This window comes from Schistocerca serialis, chromosome 5 (assembly GCF_023864345.2).
Source record: "Schistocerca serialis cubense isolate TAMUIC-IGC-003099 chromosome 5, iqSchSeri2.2, whole genome shotgun sequence".
In the NCBI taxonomy this organism is placed as follows: Eukaryota; Metazoa; Arthropoda; class Insecta; order Orthoptera; family Acrididae; genus Schistocerca; species Schistocerca serialis.
Window position 1 is genome coordinate 381,360,256 of NC_064642.1, and position 20,355 is coordinate 381,380,610.

Consider the following 20,355-nt stretch of genomic DNA (forward strand, 5'->3'; position numbering starts at 1 on the left):
CTACGCGCTGTTCACATCTAACCGCCCAAGACTACAATAGCGAATATTCCAACAATGGCAACCAGCCACAAACTGCACACAGCACAGTCAGTGATTTTCATATAGAGCGCTACGTGGTGTTACCAACATAAAAACCTAAACAGCCTACTTACAGTGTATATGTTTAGCAGGTTATATTGAAGATCAAAACAAACTGCAAAACGATTTAGAAAATATGTCTGAATGGTGCGAAAAGTAGCAGTTGAGTCATTCACATGAGTGCTAAAAGGAATTCGTTAAACTTCGATTACACGATAAATCAATCTAATCTAAAAGCCGTAAATTTCAACTAAATATCTAGGTATTACAATTACGAACAAATTAAATTTGAAGGAACAAACAGAAAACATTGTGGGAAATGCTCACCAAAAGACAGCGTTTTAGTGGCAGAACACTTAGAAAATGTAACAGACCTACTAAGGAGACTGCCTACACTACGCTTGTCCGTCCTCTTTTAGAATACTGCTGCGCGGTGTGGGATTCTTACCAGATAGGACTGACGGAGTACATCAAAAAGTTCAAAGAAAGGCAGCACGTTTTGTATTATCGCGAAATATGGGAGAGAGTGTCACAGAAATGATACAGGATTTGGGCTGGAAATCATTAAAAGAAAGGCGTTTTTCGATGCTACGGAATCTTCTCACGAAATTCCAATCATCAACTTTCTCCTCCGAATGCGAAAATAGTTTGTTGACACCGACCTATGTAGGGAGGAACGATCACCACGATAAAATAAGGGAAATCAGAGCTCGTATGAAAAGATATAGGTGTTCATTCTTCCCGCGCGCTATACAAGATTGTAATAATACAGAATTGTGAAGGCGGTTCGATGAACCCTCTGCCAGGCACTTGAATGTGATTTGCAGAGTATCCACGTAGTTGTAGATGTAGATGTCCGACAACGTCATCTGAGTGCATCACTTCCTTGTCAGACAGTTTATATTTGTTACAATGTTAGAAATATTTCAGTCGCAGAAGTTAGGCAAAACAGAAAAAAAGAAACAGAAAATACACTTAGCGAATACTGGTGTCGCGTACAGGGGGGCAGCGGCCGCTGTAATATGTACAGGACACAGCCACAGGTTGTGAATGGCTTCATTTGTTTTAGGCCGTTCCGCACCTCACACGCGAGCACCTTCCGTGGCGTAGCGGCAACGCGTTGCGAGTTAAAAGCACGGCTCGGCGCCGCCGTCAGTACAGAGTGATAGTGTGTATGTTGGTGACACTGAGCGCTGCTTTTAATCTGTAACATGAACCCACTACGGCAATGAATATTTGAAGACGCTCGCGTCTGAAGAGAGAAACCGGTAAAAATAAATCGAGTGTGGCTGTGTTGTGAACATGAATAAAAGACGCTGTTGAAAGTAAAGCAAGAAATCTGGTTCATAGAAAATGACGCTGCGGGATAAAGCGCTTAACAAAGACAAGAGTAAAAAGTGTAGCTTGATACTTTTATGCAGATAGTATTTCGTGCAGAGTCGTTACAGAGAACGCGTCAAGTGCGGAGTGATAAATTAGTGCTTGGATAATAAGGAAGACGAACGTTAGTATGCTGCAGAAGAAGAATCAGATAGAAGAATACCGACACATAAAAGTGGCATTGAAAATGCCTCCGAATCAGAAGAATAAAAAATTGTTCGATATGTAATTATTAAAGACTACATAAAAGTCCTCATTCTGCAAATGCTACAGTTGCCATTTTATGTGTATTGTAAAATACTCATTCATATCCTGATGCAACAACGGTTAAACAGTTATTTTTCTGAATAACTGTTGCATGATAGACGAGATTACACTGGATAAACGCCAGAAAAAATGAAGTTGAAAAAAATACTTTACACCCTTTAATTATTCACTCCTCCAGAGTTACAGCGCGGTGGCTGACGTAGGTACCTCCTTCTACAGAAGTCAAATGCTCTTGGTCGCTGCTGGCAGCTTTTTCGGTGCATACAACCAGACGACGGAGTGTTCGGCTCCTCTGCGCACTCGTAAACAAAAACAAACGTAACACAAGGAGTTAAATATCGCACAAATATATATTTGAAATATTTAAATTTGTTGTTATGTTCAACTAAAATACTATTTTCACACATTATTAAAAGCTAACCTTAGTAGCTACCGGAAACAATTAAATAATACCCTAAATCATATACCATCTACCGACTTCTATCGAAGCAATTACTTCCGTCAGCCACTGAGTCATAACTCTACTTAGGGTGAATAATTAATACACAAACTACAGCCTGTCTCAATGAAACGTAAATCACCTCCCTGTACTTTACCAAAAAAATGCCCCCTAGGATCTTACAGCCCACTCAGATTTAACAGAGTCCTCTGTTTGTTCTCCCTAGCAGGAGGCCAAATCTCTCAACTCTTCTCCGTCTGTATCCAACACCTTGCTTCGTGACCTTCCAGCCAATTAGTACATCCTTCTCTCCTTTTTCAGAAGCAATTTTCACTCTACAGCGGAGTGTACGCTGATGTGAAACTTCCTGGTAGTCCAGTACACAGCACACTCCACTGCATTGTGACGATTAATTGGATCACTTATCCGAAAAATCCTTCCTTTCCGATGTGTTAATCGCGCAGTGTATGCAGGACAACTATGAAGTTGAAAGGAAGGACAGAGGTACTGGCGGAAGTAGATAACTGTGAGGGTGAGTCGTCGGTGATGCCTGGGTAGCGAACTCATTGGATCATTCGTCCGTGAATGGCAAAGATCCCTACTTGGAGCGCTGGTCCAGCACAGTTACAACCTGCCGGAAGGTTTCATTGAATCCCCTTTATTTCCCAAACACCATCCCACGTAAAACTGTCATCACCTACCGCCGTTTGCCCAGCTCAAACCTACTGCACAGCTAATTCTCTAAGTCTACAAATTCCACTTCTCATCCATTCTCATTCCACGAGATTCACAGAACTACACACCACTACCATGATCAGCTACTGCAAACGCACTATAAGACATCAGTTTTTGCCTTTATATACCACTCTATAAGTAAAACACTAGTTCTGCTCTTTGCGCAGCAAAATAAGAATAAGAAACTAATCCTGAACCATATCATTCCTGTAACATTCATATTAAATTTGGACTAATAATTTAAAAACGTATCGAAAAAATGAAGTGAAATAAGACATAAAACAAAGACTGGCAATAGCAAAAATGGCGTTCTGAAAAAAAAGGAATTTCCTAAAATCTAATATAAATTTATGAGTTAGAAAGTCTTTTCTGAAACTATTTATCTGGAATGCACTCTTGCAGAGAGGTGAAACGTGAACGACAAACAGTTGAAACTGGAAGAGAATAGAAGCTTTTGGAATGTGGTGCTAAGAAAGAGTGCTGAAACTTAGTTTGGTAGACCAAGTAACTAAAGAAGAGGTACTGAATCGAATACGAGAGAAAACAGCTTTATGACAGAACTTTAGTAAAATCTCGGTTATGTTGATAGGACATACCCAGATATAAATAATTAATCGATATGATGTTGTAGAGCAATGTGAGGGGTAAAAATTGTAAAGGGTGACCATAGTTTGTAACAAGGTTGTAGTAGTCACCAGAAAAGAAATGGCTTGCACAGTATCCTGCGTGTACAGCTACACCAAACCAGTATTCGGACTGAAGACCACAACATCCAAAAACATTTTAAAACAAATATAAAAACAACAATTAAAACTGTAGAAAACAACAGGAAAATGATTCTTCCCTTTAAAAATTATAAGCAAATTATTTGTATTATAATATGTACAACAAATACAGTTTAAAATGAAACTTCCTGGCAGATTAAAACTGTGTGCCCGACCGAGACTCGAACTCGGGACTTTTGCCTTTCGCGGGCAAGTGCTCTACCAACTGAGCTACCGAAGCACGACTCACGCCCGGTACTCACAGCTTTACTTCTGCCAGTACCTCGTCTCCTACCTTCCAAACTTTACAGAAGCTCTCCTGCGAACCTTGCAGAACTAGCACTCCTGAAAGAAAGGATATTGCGGAGACATGGCTTAGCCACAGCCTGGGGATGTTTCCAGAATGAGATTTTCACTCTGCAGCGGAGTGTGCGCTGATATGAAACTTCCTGGCAGATTAAAACTGTGTGCCCGACCGAGACTCGAACTCGGGACCTTTGCCTTTCGCGAGCAAGTGCTCTACCAACTGCAGAGTGAAAATCTCATTCTGGAAACATCCCCCAGGCTGTGGCTAAGCCATGTCTCCGCAATATCCTTTCTTTCAGGAGTGCTAGTTCTGCAAGGTTCGCAGGAGAGCTTCTGTAAAGTTTGGAAGGTAGGAGACGAGGTACTGGCAGAAGTAAAGCTGTGAGTACCGGGCGTGAGTCGTGCTTCGGTAGCTCAGTTGGTAGAGCACTTGCCCGCGAAAGGCAAAGGTCCCGAGTTCGAGTCTCGGTCGGGCACACAGTTTTAATCTGCCAGGAAGTTTCATATCAGCGCACACTCCGCTGCAGAGTGAAAATCTCATTCTGGAAACATCCCCCAGGCTGTGGCTAAGCCATGTCTCCGCAATATCCTTTCTTTCAGGAGTGCTAGTTGTGCAAGGTTCGCAGGAGAGCTTCTGTAAAGTTTGGAAGGTAGGAGACAAGGTACTGGCAGAAGTAAAGCTGTGAGTACCGGGCGTGAGTCGTGCTTCGGTAGCTCAGTTGGTAGAGCACTTGCCCGCGAAAGGCAAAGGTCCCGAGTTCGAGTCTCGGTCGGGCACACAGTTTTAATCTGCCAGGAAGTTTCATATCAGCGCACACTCCGCTGCAGAGTGAAAATCTCATTCTGGAAACATCCCCCAGGCTGTGGCTAAGCCATGTCTCCGCAATATCCTTTCGTTCAGGAGTGCTAGTTGTGCAAGGTTCGCAGGAGAGCTTCTGTAAAGTTTGGAAGGTAGGAGACGAGGTACTGGCAGAAGTAAAGCTGTGAGTACCGGGCGTGAGTCGTGCTTCGGTAGCTCAGTTGGTAGAGCACTTGCCCGCGAAAGGCAAAGGTCCCGAGTTCGAGTCTCGGTCGGGCACACAGTTTTAATCTGCCAGGAAGTTTCATATCAGCGCACACTCCGCTGCAGAGTGAAAATCTCATTCTGGAAACATCCCCCAGGCTGTGGCTAAGCCATGTCTCCGCAATATCCTTTCTTTCAGGAGTGCTAGTTGTGCAAGGTTCGCAGGAGAGCTTCTGTAAAGTTTGGAAGGTAGGAGACAAGGTACTGGCAGAAGTAAAGCTGTGAGTACCGGGCGTGAGTCGTGCTTCGGTAGCTCAGTTGGTAGAGCAATTGCCCGCGAAAGGCAAAGGTCCCGAGTTCGAGTCTCGGTCGGGCACACAGTTTTAATCTGCCAGGAAGTTTCATATCAGCGCACACTCCGCTGCAGAGTGAAAATCTCATTCTGGAAACATCCCCCAGGCTGTGGCTAAGCCATGTCTCCGCAATATCCTTTCGTTCAGGAGTGCTAGTTGTGCAAGGTTCGCAGGAGAGCTTCTGTAAAGTTTGGAAGGTAGGAGACGAGGTACTGGCAGAAGTAAAGCTGTGAGTACCAGGCGTGGGTCGTGCTTCGGTAGCTCAGTTGGTAGAGCACTTGCCCGCGAAAGGCAGAGGTCCCGAGTTCGAGTCTCGGTCGGGCACACAGTTTTAATCTGCCAGGAAGTTTCACATCAGCGCACACTCCGCTGCAGTGACCAAGCGGTTCAAGGTGCTTGAGTCCGGAACCGCGCTGCTGCTACGGTCGCAGGTTCGAATACTACCTCGGGCATGGATGTGTGTGATGTCCTTAGGTTAGTTAGGTTTAAGTAGTTCTAAGTCTAGGGGAATGATGATTTCAGATGTTCATAGTGCTAAGAGCCATAAAAAACCAAAGTTGCAGAAATTGAAAAACCGCAGCGGAAAATTCTTAGGAAAGTACGTGACCCGCAGAAGAAAGTGGAATTCGGATGAGGAGGAGAACATCTGACATCTATATGCTCGGTAAGTCCACAAAAGCCGTAAGCAGGAGATTCATGTAATTATTTAGTCATATTTGTATAATGGACAACAATATATTCACCAAAAGAGTTCTCGAGATTAATTAAATGAGCAACAAAATCTGCTGTTTGCCAGAACCTGCACTATGTGATGAAAAGTATCCGGACATCTGGCTGAAAATAACTTACAAGTTCGTGGCGCCCTCCATCGGTAATGCTGGAATTCAATATGGTGTTGGCCCACCCTTATCCTTGATGACAGCTTCCACTCTCGCAGGCATAGGTTCAACCAGGAGTTTCTTGGGGAATGGCAGCCCACTCTTCACTGAGTGCTACTCTGAGGAGAGGTATCGATGTCGGTCGGTGAGGCCTGGCACGAAGTCGGCGTTCCAAAACATCCCAAAGGTGTTCTATAGGATCCAGGTCAGGACTCTATGCTGGGATGTTATTGTCGTGTAACCACTCAGCCACAGGCCGTACACTATGAACAGGTGCTCGATAGTGTTGAAAGATGCAATCGCCATCCCCGAATGGTTCAACAGTGGGAAGCAAGAAGGTGCTTTAAACATCAATGTAGGCCTATGCTGTGACAGCGCCACGCAAAACAACAAGGGGTGCATGCCCCCTCCATGAAAAACACGACCATGCCATAACACCACCGCCTCCGAATTTTGCTATTGGCACTACATACGGTGGCAGATGACGTTCAGCGGGTATTCGACATATCCACACCATGCCATTGGATCGCCACATTGTGTACCGTGATTTGTCACTTCACCCAACGTTTTTCCACTGTTCAATCGTCCAATGTTTACGCTCCTTACACCGAGCGAGGCGTCATTTGGCATTTACCAGCCTGATGTATGACTTGTGAGCAGCCGCTCGACCTTGAAATCCAAGTTTTCTCACCTCCCGCCTAACTTTAGTAGTACTAGCAGTGGATCCTGATGCAGTTTGGAATTCTTGTGTGATGGTTTGGATAGATGTCTGCCTATTACACATTACGACCCTCTTCAACTGTCGGCAGTCTCTGTGAGTCAATAGACGAGGTCGGCCTATACGCTTTTGTGCTGTACGTGTCCGTTCTCGTTTCCACTTCAATATCACATGGGAAACAGTGGACCTAGGGATGTTTAGGAGTGTGGAAATCTCGCGTACAGACGTATGATACAAGTGACACCCAATCATCTGACCACGTTTGAAGTCCGTGTTTTCCACGAAGTGCCCCATTCTGCTCTCTCACGATGTCTAATGACTACTGAGGTCGCTGATATGGAGTACCTGGCAGTAGGTGGCAGCACGATGCACGTAATATGAAAAAGTATGTTTATGGGGGTGTTCGGATACTTTTGATCACATAGTGTAGGTACGATTAACATCACAGAAGAAAGCACAATAAATCGTACAATCTTCGGAACAATAGTAACGAATCACAGATTCATGAACAAGCTTATAAGGAAAACTTCTTCTAACTAATAGTTAGAAGAATGGAATAAAAATACTACGCGTTCATGAGGAAATTTTGGGAGCCTAAAAAGTTAACGGAGGAACTAAGATTAGGGTTTAAGGTTCCGCCGACAGCGAGGTCATTAGAGACGGAACACAAGTTCGGATTATGGAAGGATGGGTAAGGAAATCAGCCGTGTCGTTTTGAAGGAACCATCACGGCGTTCACCTAGAGTGAATTACGGAAATAACGGAAAACCTTAATCTTGATGGCTGAACGTTCTTACCTATCCTAGTCAGTGTGCTAACGACTGCGCCACCTCGCTCGGTGATAAAAAGTTGGAAACCATAAGGTCAAGTACGAAGTTTAAAGGTGTCTGTTAAGTGGGCAAAGCGAAGAAGGAACAAAAACAGTTTTATATATTTTAAAACTCAGGCTTAAGAACAGATTGTAATGTTATATAGGCACCCCATTTCCTCCCTAGTGGAGGGAGGGTAATGAAATAACAACATAGAAAAAAATATTTTGGTACCGGTAGAGAAGTGAGAAGAATGGAACTGATAACTGAGGATATACTAGATGACGATCATTTTGGTTCTAGGAAAGATGGAGGCTTAATTTACTTCATCTTAATCGATGCATTAGGAAAGCCTGCAACTATGTCACTCATAATTTAAACAATGGTTTGTTGGTTGATTTGGGGGAGGAATCAAACAGCTAGGTCATCGGTCACATGAGATTAGGGAAGGAAATGGGCCGTGCCCTATCAAAGGAACCATCCAGGCATTTACCTGATGCGATTTAGGGAAATCACGGAAAACTTAAATCAGGTTGGCCGGATGGGGGTTTTAACCATCGTCCTCCCGCATACGAGTCCAGAGCGCTAGCTACTGCACCACCACGCTGGCTCATAATTTAAACGACGAAAAAGCTACATCAGTTATTTATTTTTTTAATGCTTAGCACAACGCGATTCGAGAATTTATTCTCATTTTCAAGTACATTTGTTTGCACGAATATTTTTGGTGATGTTTGCATGCTTGATTTTCTGCCTCTCTTGCTTTGTATCTGGTGTAGCTTTTCACTAATTGAATCATAAAGATATAGGCACCAGAGAGGTAGTTCTGACGTTGCACTTGATAATGGATTTCAGATTTAAGAAAAATCTTGCAGCAACGTAAAGTAGTTCAGGATATAACAAATGTTGATGGTGTTGGGACATCAACCAGCCACAAATTTACTTTCAGTACCTTTTTTTCAAAGGGTACCGTTACCGGTTTCGAATCGTTGTGATTCATCCTCAGACGGTTTACACGCTTTCTTTATGATGTGTGGTGTGTTTTTTAGAGATTAATGGCTCTAAGATGTAAATAATACATAATTATAAACATACCACACACAGATGGTTGCGTTACCGATTTTCGTTGCATGTGACTTACGTGAAATGGCGGTTTGGAGTGTTTGTTTTCATAACGTTCGTCCAACACATGTGAATACATTCCCATTGCATTCTTATTGTTGCGCACGTAAATTTTTCTCACTGAACGCTTTAGATTTGTCACTGAGAAAATTTCTATCACGCACCACATGTTTTGATACATACAAAGAGCTTACAAACATATGAGTATCAAAGATGCTGTGATATATCGTAAAATTTGACGATGATGTCCTATGTTTGGAAAGGATCATATATTCATTTACGCAACTGTAATGTCTTTTACACTAGTACAGAGACATTGATTTTTTGAGTTGATATTGTTACATTAACTATAAAGTTTTTTAAAAATATATATAGTACTGTATAGGTAAAACAGTGCATTATTTAATTACATTTAGCATCATGAGAATTATAGTAACCTATAAATTTGCTACTTGATCTGCAGATAGGCTTACTAATATTATTTGCTTTGGAGGCTGGAAAATAATTTTTGGAAATTTTTCATGAAAGTGGTGTTAGCTAACTCCGTTTGTTCATTAAGGATATAGTCTGCGGTGCTTTTTGTGTGTGTGTATTTCTATTTCTTCTAATATATTCATAGTGGCTCCTTTTTCTGCTAGATGTAAAATTTTTAAGTTGTCCTCAATGTTTACCACTGAACGGTTTTCTTCAGCAATATGGGCTGCAAATGCAGATTTGTTCAAGTTCCCAAGTCTTAAAGCATCAATATGTTCTTTATATCTAATTTCAAAATTTCTGCCTGTCTGTCCAATGTACAATTTTGGGCATGTATCGCATTTGAGTTTGTATACCCCTGATTTACGGTAGGGACTCTTGGAGGTATTTACATCATGCATTACTTTTTGTTGTAATTTATTATTTGTGGAAAAGCTGATTGTGATATTTTTCTTTTTAAATAAGTTTGCTATTTGGTATTAAAGTGGGTATATGTATGGGAGAGTAGCATATTTAGGTTTGGCTTCTGTGGTACACTGATTTGGCTTGAAGTGACTGCTGTGAAGTGGATCTGTGGTTTTTGTCTGCATTTTGTTGTGGAGTTTTTCTATTACTGTGGGTTTATATCCATTATTATGAGCAACTGTTTTAATTATATTGATTTCATGTTGTTGGTCTGTGTCACTCATTGGTACTTTTTTAATTCGGTGTAGCATCGTTCTGAAATATGCCATTTTTTGTTGGTGGGGATGGCAAGATGAGTTGTCAATACTGACATCTGTGGTGATAGGTTTTCTGTAAATACTGTCTTGATATTTACTGTTACTATTGCAAATTTTCAGGTCAAGAAAGTTAATGCTTTTATTAGTTTCATGTTCAATTGTGAATTTAATATTTTTGTGCATTTCGCTTAGATCTGCTGCTAATGTATCTATTTCATTGCTTGTACCATCAAAAAGCAAGATTGTGTCCTCAACATATCTTCTGTAGTAGATTATTTTGTTTGAGATGTGCTGGTTGGTTGAGAAGAATTCTGGACGGCTTGCTGCTGGTGTGCTAGACGATGCGCAATAGCGCTGTCTGTTAGGAAACTGCTGAATCACTTGTCATTCCACTTAGGCGTGTAAACACCTGCTGGTGAAAAGTAGAAACAACCCAAACATCAGCTTTGAAAAAAGGTGTCCATGTGTGGGACTGTGGTCTGCTAAGGAACTTCTGGTCGATGCTCTGGCATGTGTGTTTGGTACTTGGGAACTCTCCTGAGACTGACTACAAGTAGTTTGGACTGGGGAGCCTGTGGTGAAGTTCTTACTGTTAAGATTTTGGATTTTGAGCTATCGTTCAGCATTAAATTCTGAACAATTTAAAAAAAAAAGTATATTTGAGTGAATTATGACAGCTAGCATACTGGTGGTGGAAAACAGATACTTCACTATTAAGTTTCACTTTATTACTACTGCGTAATCTGACTTATTTAAGAAACAAATTCTGCACATATAATACCCTTAAAATGTTCTTTGTGAAATAATACGGAATTTTTTAAGTTAATATTACACCATTAAGTGTTTAATACCTTCAGACCTGTAGCACATTACGGCGTACAAAAATTTCAAAACCAAATAAATTGGCCCCAAATTGAGAAAAATTTGCGTACCCTGTAAAGTCCTTTTTCTGACAAAATATTTCTTTTCTTTGTATTAGGGCATGTTTTAGAAAAAACATTGGTTTCGAAGCCATTAATGGGCTCAAAACCACCCGAAACTTTGAATTCATGAAACCTCCAAAAACAGATTACTGAGATCCCACATAATGTAGCGCCCAAGGGATCATATTTTTTGCTTCTAAAATACTTGTCTGAAGGGTTTTAGGATCGTTCACAAATAGCATTTTTTGCCCCCTTCTTCTTTAGTTCTGTAGTATCTGGCTGGTAAGCTTCTTCGTCAGGATCCTCATTGTCACTGACTTGATGTTCTGGTTCAGATTCTGAGTCTACTTTGGGATATAGAATGTCATTTTACTTCCCTTTGCAGTAGGTCCTGATGTTTTTAAAAGATCCCTGCTGGAATTACTGGATCAGGAAACTCGATGAGTCCGTTTTCTTTAGGAAAGGTGCGGTGTCAAATTCATTTCCAACAATTACCATTTTACAATGTACCCTACCTTTGCATCTAACGATGAAGTCGGGTGGATGTATTTAATTTTGTAATGTATTTTATTAGAATTACTATTCTTCAAGACATTTAGCCAGTCAAATTTAGTCACAGCAGCTTCACGTTTTTCATTTCCGGCAGTTATTATGGCTAGTTATTGGCGTTTTTGTGGCAGGAAGGTGGTGGTTCTGTTATATGAGGTTGGTTGTAAATCTGATGTACGGTACTCGTATATGTTTCCAATTTGTCAGCACTTTAGCTGTTCAAATCAGCTCATTCTAAAATTTATGTTTTTCTTTCACATGTTCGCTAAATGACAGTCATTGGAGGTAGGTTGATATATGTATGTTTTGCTGAATTTGTTTGAACTTGGGCAGGGTGTTTCCAATTTTTCACTTACAGCAAAACAGCAGAGTTGAAATGTGTTGTATGTGTACGCTTTGATGTTGCAGTAACGTCAGCTATCTTTAGTAATTTTCTGTTTGGCAGCTGCAAATTGTTAACATCTGTAGGCATTTACAACTGTCAAAAGGGAGCACTTGTCATAATTGTATTCACAAAAGGTTTTTCTTTTATACAAAGCTACTCCCAACTCCTTGAAATGCCTATAAAATTTAGGATATACTGTGTTGTGAAGCACTGCCGATGCAGCTGCAAGATTAGAAAAGGGGACTCTTGTCTGGCCATCGTTATTTCCCCATAACGACATCAGGTTTGTTTACTTACTTTGAATTACTTTCAGTGATATTATTAGCTTCTGTTGGATTCAAACAACTATCGAATCGATACGAACATGTACAGATTGCAGTAAGTTACTACAATACATAGAAAAAAAACTAAAATAGATATTTTAGACAGTATCGAACATTTTTGCCTTTTCTGAAAATTTTACTCCTTCGACAAGAGGTCCCTTCTCGCTTTCCAAGCCACATTTACAGAGTGACAGAATTGACGCAATATTGTTGACATACAAGTAGAGCAATCTCTCTCTATTCGTTTAGTCGGTTCCGACTCTTCGTGACCCCATGAACCAAATCACGCCACTTTTTCCTGTCTTGCACTTTCTCCCGTAGACCTTCCATGTTGGAACACATTGCTTCTGTGATGCCATCGACCCATCTCATCCTCTGACGTCCTCTTCTTCTAGTTCCTTCAATCTTCACCAGCATTAATGTTTTTTCCAGCGAGGCATGCCTTCGCATTGTGTGTCCAACGTAGGTTAGCTTTTGTTTTAACATTAGACCTTCCAGGGAGAAATCTGGTTTTATTTGCTCCAATATTGATCTGTGGGTTCTCTTTGCAGTCCATGGAACTCTAAGAAGTTTCCTCCAACACCACAATTCGAAGGAGTCAATTCTTCACCGTTCAGCCTTTCTAGTGGTCCAGGTCTCACATCCATACATCACAACTGGAAAGACCATAGCCCTCACAATACGGATCTTTGTTGCTAGTGTTATATCTCTGGACCTTATAACCTTGTCAAGGTTTGACATCGCCTGTCTACCGAGCAACAGGAGTCTCCGGATTTCATGGCACTCTTACTGAAGGTGAAAGACGAAAAGGTCGGTCTTATGCTGAATGTGAAGAAAACGAAAATTATGGCAACTATACCTACCAATTCGTGGGATATAGCAGGAGAAACCATGGAGGTAGTGACCACATTCAGTTATCTCGGTTCCCAGATCTCTAGTAGAGCAATAGAGGGGCCAAAACTGGCGGTTAATGGCTTCGTACTGTCGCCATTGTTAGAGGCGAAACTTTCGAATGGTCCTGACTTGCGACTTCGGAGTCAAATGGGCCCGCTGTGGCGTGGTGCAGCCACTCTCGCCTCTGTTCGCAGCCAACAGCAAAAGTGCGTGCGTGCGGGCCACGTTTGGACGCTTTCTCCGGCAGGCGCCTGCACTGTGTAAGAACTGAAAAATGTCCGCAATGACCGCGGACGGTGCAAAAAACGAGGCGGGTGCAGCGCGATCTGCAGCTGCGCCCACTGGCCGTGAAAGCTTGACCCTGACACCTGCCTGCATGCGGCGAAAGTGTGGCGGCTTTACGCACGGCCGAACCCGCGGCCGCAGACACTTCTTGTGTCGGATTCCCGCCTCTCTCCGTTCTTATGTGGGTGTGTGGGGGGAAGGCTGGCTAATGAATGGAACCTTTCTACTACTTCGTTCGCCTGTCTCAGATTTTGAACATAATGTCTGTGCTTTCGGGACGAAGTAAGCAAGTGGCGTCAATCATTTAGAGACTTAGGTACGCATTGCAAAGAGATTCGGAGAAAAGCAGGATGGCTTCATTTAAGATAAAAAAGAAATGTACATTCGCCGACCATAAATGCTTAGCATCTGAAAGGAGAGGAGAAAGTGAAACGAAACGTCACGCGTTGAGTAAATGGTCTTACTGATTAGTCTAGTTAAATGAACAACGAAATTGGCAGTTTCTTATCATTAGAACTCAGTGGTGGGGGGAATCTGGTTCGAGATTTGGAGGAGAGTGTGTTGGCGGTTATTGAGCGCTCTGTGTGCAGCCGGCTGCAAATTGTGGCTCACGTCGGTACGGGTGACGCCTGGCACCTGGGTTCAAGTGGCGTGCCGCCTGGTTCCTTCTTAGCGCAAATCGGAACAGAGTGGAGGGTTTAACCCAAAGGGTCAGACGAATCTGTTAACCATTCTAACGATTTTGGATCCGGAATATTTAATCTCAAAAAAAAAAGGTAAAAAGAAATGGTTCACATGGCTCTGAGCACTATGGGACTTAACTTCTAAGTCCCCTAGAACTTAGAACTACTTAAACCTAACTAACCTAAGGACATCACACACATCCATGCCCGAGGCAGCATTCAAACTTGTGACCGTAGCGGCCGCGCCGTTCCAGACCGTAGCGCCTAGAACCGCTCGGCCACTCCGGCCGGCATTTAATCTCCGCTATCGAACAGAGAATTATAGGATATCTGAGGCGTGCACTACAGGCAGCAGACGGAAGTGATTGGCAAGGTATCAGAGTACGTGTGGCGTACACACGAGGATTTTTTAGGAAAGAGAAATACACAGGCCCGACAAGCTACGTTCTGAGTACAGAGACGGAAGAATACCAGCCCAAATAATTATAGAGTAGTAACCGTCATGACTGATCGAAGAAAAGGAATGTTAATGTATATACATTACTGGAAAAGTCCGCAGCTTGAGGTCTGGTGGGTAGCGTTGCTGCGTCTGGATCCCGGGGTTCGGGCTTCGATTCCCGGCCGGGTTGTCCTCATGTTTTCATCATCATCATCATCATCATCATCATCAGTCGTGACAGTGGCTAGATTGGACTGTGAAACAAAAATTGGACTGTGAAAAACTGAGCGCTCCACAAACCAACCATCATCATGATCATGATCATGATCATCATCATTGCTGGAAAAAAGAATGCAACGCCCTCAAGGAATGTGTTCAGTACCACCAGACTATAATATGCGAACATTGAGGTGTTCTAGTGTTAATGATTCATTAGGCATGATCATTTGACACTGAGAACGCCTGTCTGTGCACCTTCTCTTTTGACTCTGCAAGCAGTAATTGTGTTGAGATCAGAGAGCAACAGTGTTTGTAATATATATTCTAAAGCACAACCACGCCCCTCCGACGACTAAACACTTCAGATGAACAGCTTCGGTCACATGAAGGGTTGTCACATTGTGGGCTGGACGAACATATCATCGGACTGCTGCACATGTTGGGCACAATAAATCGGTAGTGTGTCGCTGCCTTCTACAATGGTCTGTGGAACATTCCTACACCAGTAGACCAGTTTCTGGAGTCCGCAAAAAACTGGCGCACGCCGAGATCGACGCACTGTGCGAGCAGCGGTGGCCGACCTAACATCGTCCACGGACGAAATCTGGGCACATGTTGTACCTGCTACGTAATGAGAACCGCCTGCTTGCAGTAGCACTCTGCCCAGGCTACAATTGACACCACGACAACGCGAGGCGTGGCTACTCTGTGTCGTCAAAGAGTAGATGGGAGGGCGGAATAGTAGACGTGGTGAAGTGCCTATTTTAGACTACCTTCGCCCACGACACACAGCTCCCATTCCAGGGTTCGTGGTGTGGAGGGTTATCAGTTACTACTGGTGGTCACATTTGGTGTTTCTGCAGGGTAAAGTAACCAGTTCCCGCTACATTGCACTGACAGTTATCCCTGTTCTACTGCAATTTCTTTGACGAGAAGATGATGCCCTTTTTCAGCAGGACAGTGCACGTCCACATACTGTTGTTGCGACTCAACCTTCTTCATGGTGTACAATAACTGCCCTGGCCAAGGAGAACACCAGATGTCTCTCCAATTGAGGGTCATAAAGAGGCGGGAACTTGCTCGTTCTTAATGGCCTGCAAGAACCGTTGCAAGAACCAGTGCACCAAAAGACCCAAGATGCTGTGACAATGTATCACAGGATGCCTTTCGATAACCATATGATAGTTTTCTTGCGACAGTACACTCCTGTCTTGTCGCCAGAGGGCGGGAGGAGGCGAGGGTGCACTGTGTGTCGATGCAACTGTTCAGGCACCCTTTACTGTCACGTGTGTTTTCCATTTGCTCTGAAATTGTTACCATATACTGCTGAAATGATGAACTGCCTGTCACCTCACTTGTCAATGAAATGACCTTGTCCTTGGTGGAGCTGTACTTTTTTTTCAGCAATGTAGTACTAGAATATTACAGGAGCACCCGTAGGAAGTTCGTAGAACTAGTCCCGCTTATTAATGGTAATAATGCCCACACAGTACTACGGACTGAAAGTTGGCTGAAACCAGATGTCAACAGCAACGACATTATATATTCCGAGAGGAAGGTATGTCGCAAAGATAAGCAGACAACCGTGGTGGAGTGTTTATAGTTGTAAATAATACGACGGTATCTAGTGTAGTTTTACAGAACCCAATTGCGAAATAATTTGGGTCAAAGCAAGTGTTGGAGGTGAATGAATTAAGTAATCGGAAGCTCTTATAGGTCTTCTGCCACAGGAACGGAAACGGCGAAATATAAATGTGGAGAAGATTGAGCTTCAATTTCCGTTGAGTTTAGATTTCCTGATCGTGTTACAGTATTATAGGAATATTTCAACCTACCAGCTATAGACTACGAAATGCAAGTAGGGACAGGAATCATTTGAAAATATTCTAAATGCCTTATCCAAAAACTGTCTTGAGCAGTTACGGAGCCGATTCGTGAGGACAAAATTTTAGATCTCCTGAATACGGACACGAAGGTTTCGACTCAGATATCGTAGAACAGAAAATCGATAGCCTCACTGACTATGGATGTCAATACGAATGTTGAGAAAGTTAGCGTGATTCACTGATGAGTCAAAAAATTATGAGCGCATGCTTAATTGAGTGTCGGTGCACCGTTGGAACGCTATAAAGCAGCGATTCCGCATGGCATGGATTCTACAAGTCCTTGGTAGGCTTCCGGAGGCAAATGGCAACACATGTCTATGCATTTACGGGCGGGTAGTTTTCGGGCGTAACCTGGCGCCCGATAGCACCTGAGGTGTGTTCCATAGGGTTTGGACAAACTTGGTGGCCAAAACATCAATGTTAGTTCACTATCATGCTGTCACACTACTGCAGCACGGTCCTGGCCTTTTGACAAGAACAGTTATCCTGCTAGAATATTCCATCGCCGTCGGAGAAGACGCCAAGCATGAAAGGATTCAGGCTGTCCACAATAATGTTGATGTGCACTACTGGCCATTAAAATTTCTACACCACGAAGATGACGTGCTACAGACGCGAAATTTAACCGACAGGAAGGAGATGCTGTGATATGCAAATGATTAGCTTTTCAGAGCATTTACACAAGGTTAGCGCCAGTGGCGACACCTACAACGTGCTGATATGAGGAAAGTTTCCAACCGATTTCCCATACACAAACGGTAGTTGACCGGCGTTTCCTCGTGAAACGTTGTTGTGAGGCCTCGTGTAAGGAGGAGAAATGCGTACCATCACGTTTCCGACTTTGATAAAGGTCGGATTGTAGCCTATTGCGGTTTAACGTATCGCGGCGTTGCTGCTCGCGTTGGTCGAGATACAATGACTGTTAGCAGAATATGGAATCGATGGGTTCAGGAGGGTAATACGGAACGCCGTGCTGGATCCCAACGGCCTCGTATCATTAGCAGTCGAGATGACAGGCATATTATCCGCATGGCTGTAACGGATCGTGCAGCCACGTCTCGATCCCTGAGTCAACAGATGGGGACGTTGGCAAGACAACAACCATCTGCACAAACAGTTCGACGGCGTTTGCAGTAGCATGGACTATCAGCTCGGAGACCACGGCTGCGGTTACCCTTGACGCTGCATCAAAGGCAGGAGAGCATGCGATGGTGTACTCAACGACGAACCTGGATGCACGAATGGCAAAACCATTTTTTCGGATGAATCCAGGTTCTGTTTACATCATAATGATGGTCGCGTCCGTGTTTGGCTACATCGCGGCGAACGCACATTGGAAGCGTGTATTCGTCATCGCCATACTGGCGTATCCGGAGTGATGGTATGGGTGCCATTGGTTACACGTCTCGGTCACCTCTTGTTCGCATTGACGGCACTCTGAACAGTGGACGTTACATTTCAGATGTGTTACAACCCGTGGCTCTACCCTTCATTCGATCCCTGCGAAACCCTACATTTCAGCAGGATAATGCACGACCGCATGTTCCAGGTCCTGTACGGGCCAGTCTGGATACAGAAAACGTTCCACTGCTGCCCTGGCCAGCACGTTCTCCAGATCTCTCACCAATTGAAAACGTCTGGTCAATGGTGGCCGAGCAAATGGCTCGTCACAATACGTCAGTCACTACTGTTGATGACCTGCGGTATCGTGTTGAAGCTGCATGGGCAGTTATACCTGTACATGCCATCCAAGCTCTGTTTGACTCAATGCCAAGGCGTATCAAGGGCGCTATTACGGCCAGAGGTGGTTGTTCTGGGTACTGATTTCTCAGTATATATGCACTCAAATTGCGTGAAAATGTAATCACATGTCGGTTCTAGTATAATATATTTGTCCAATGAATACCCGTTTATCATCTGCATTTCTTCTTGGTGTAGCAATTTTAATGGCTAGTAGTGTAGTTCATAGCCGTCATGGTGCCTTCGATTACTACCACAGGTCCCATGGAAGCGCGGGTGAAGATCCTCCATAGCATAAAACTGCCCTCAGCGACTTGCGCCAGTGGTGCGGTGCAGGTTTCCAGCAGCCTTTCACTTGGATGACGGCGTATCGGGACACGACAGTCAACTTCAAACGTGATTCATCCTAGCAGACTCCCCTTTGGCATTAATCAACTCTCCAATCTCCAAGATTCTGCCCACAGCTGACGATGTCATTGGGCTAACATGGGAACATCCAGGGGCCGTCTACTATGGAAGCTCATTTTCAAAAACGTGCGCTGGACGGTGTGCCCCGCAACACTTTTCCCTGCAGCAGCATTATACTCTGTCGATAGATCTGCCACAGATCGCCGACTATTCTGCTCCACCGAGTGGCCAATCCTCCATCACTTGTGCTGGAGGCGTGGGCGTCCAACACATAGTCACCCACTCGTATTTCCAACGTCTTGAACCACTTCCCATAGATGCTCAAGACAGTAGCATGCTAACAGCCGACCAGCTTCGCCATTTCCGTGATTCTCGTTTCCAGACTCGAGCTGTCCTTTGTCAAAATCGCTTATCCTCATTTGCGTCTCGTATCGTCGCTGGAATGGTTCCCCGTTCGACTCTGCTCCGCTTACATACTTTCTTTACTGCGTCACTTGCCCGCAATACAATCAGGCGGCGTTCAGTCTCTCAGTGAATTTTGGTTATAATGTTTTGGTTTATCACAGTATTTCTGCTTAATAAATTAGACTCATGTGAATGCTATTATTGAAGTCGTCACATGAAACATTTTTGTCTGAGACTGGAAATGTTCAGTATAATGGGCCAAGTTGAAGGGTTTCCAACAGCACGTCGTAGAGAGGCGCGTGCCGAGCATTGTTGTCGGGGGTGGGGAAGACTCACTGTGGTTCGACAGCCGTGTTAGAGAAGATGTTACGACAACAGAGAGTGCTTCCCTGCATACTTAAATGGAGCCAAATCCTCGCAGACAGACAGAAACTGAACGAAGCCAGAATTATCGTAGGTAGGCTCATGCGTCTAACGTTCAAAGAATTAGAACGTAAATTTCTGTGTACCGTTCTGGCAGAAAATTCTAAGAGGTTTTGTTCTTATATTAAATCAGTCCGCGAATCTAACCTATCTGTCCAGACACTTGGTGCCTTTAATGAAACCGAAACGGAGGGTGAAAGAGACAAGGCGTAAACATTAAATTCTTGTTCCCAAAATTGTTTCACTGAGGAAGATCGTAATGAAGTTCATCCTTTCAATTCTCACTCGGAAGTTAAATTGACAGATATCGAAATAAGTGACCACAGGATAAAAAATCATCTGAAATAGCTTAACAGAGGAAAAGTGACTGCGCCTGGTGTAATACCTTTACGACACGCAAATTGTGCGAACGAATTTGCTCGTCTGTTAGCAGCAGCGTAAAATAGAAGACTGCAAGAGCGAAGAGTCATTAGTGGTTAGAGAAAAACGCACAAGTAAGTATCATTTTCAAGAAAGGCTTTACCGCTGCGTCAATCTGCTGTAGTATTTCAGAACACGTTTTATGTTCGCTTGTTATGAAAATCCTCGAAACTGAAAATATCTGTAGGAATCACCAAGGATTCCGCAAACGACGACCGTGAGATATCGGGCTCTATCTCATCGATCACGAAACCCAGAAGGCAGTAGATAACGGCGCTCAGGTTGATGCCATGTTTCTTGACTTCCAGGAGGAATATTAGACCAA

General features: G+C 43.4%; 1 non-coding gene across 1 annotated transcript; it reads left to right on the forward strand.

Annotated features, from left to right (window-relative positions):
• The first annotated feature begins 5,274 nt into the window (after positions 1–5,274).
• Trnas-cga (transfer RNA serine (anticodon CGA)) lies at positions 5,275–5,349 on the forward strand. Its single transcript has one exon. It is a non-coding gene; the product is annotated as a tRNA-Ser (tRNA).
• Positions 5,350–20,355: the final 15,006 nt, after the last annotated feature.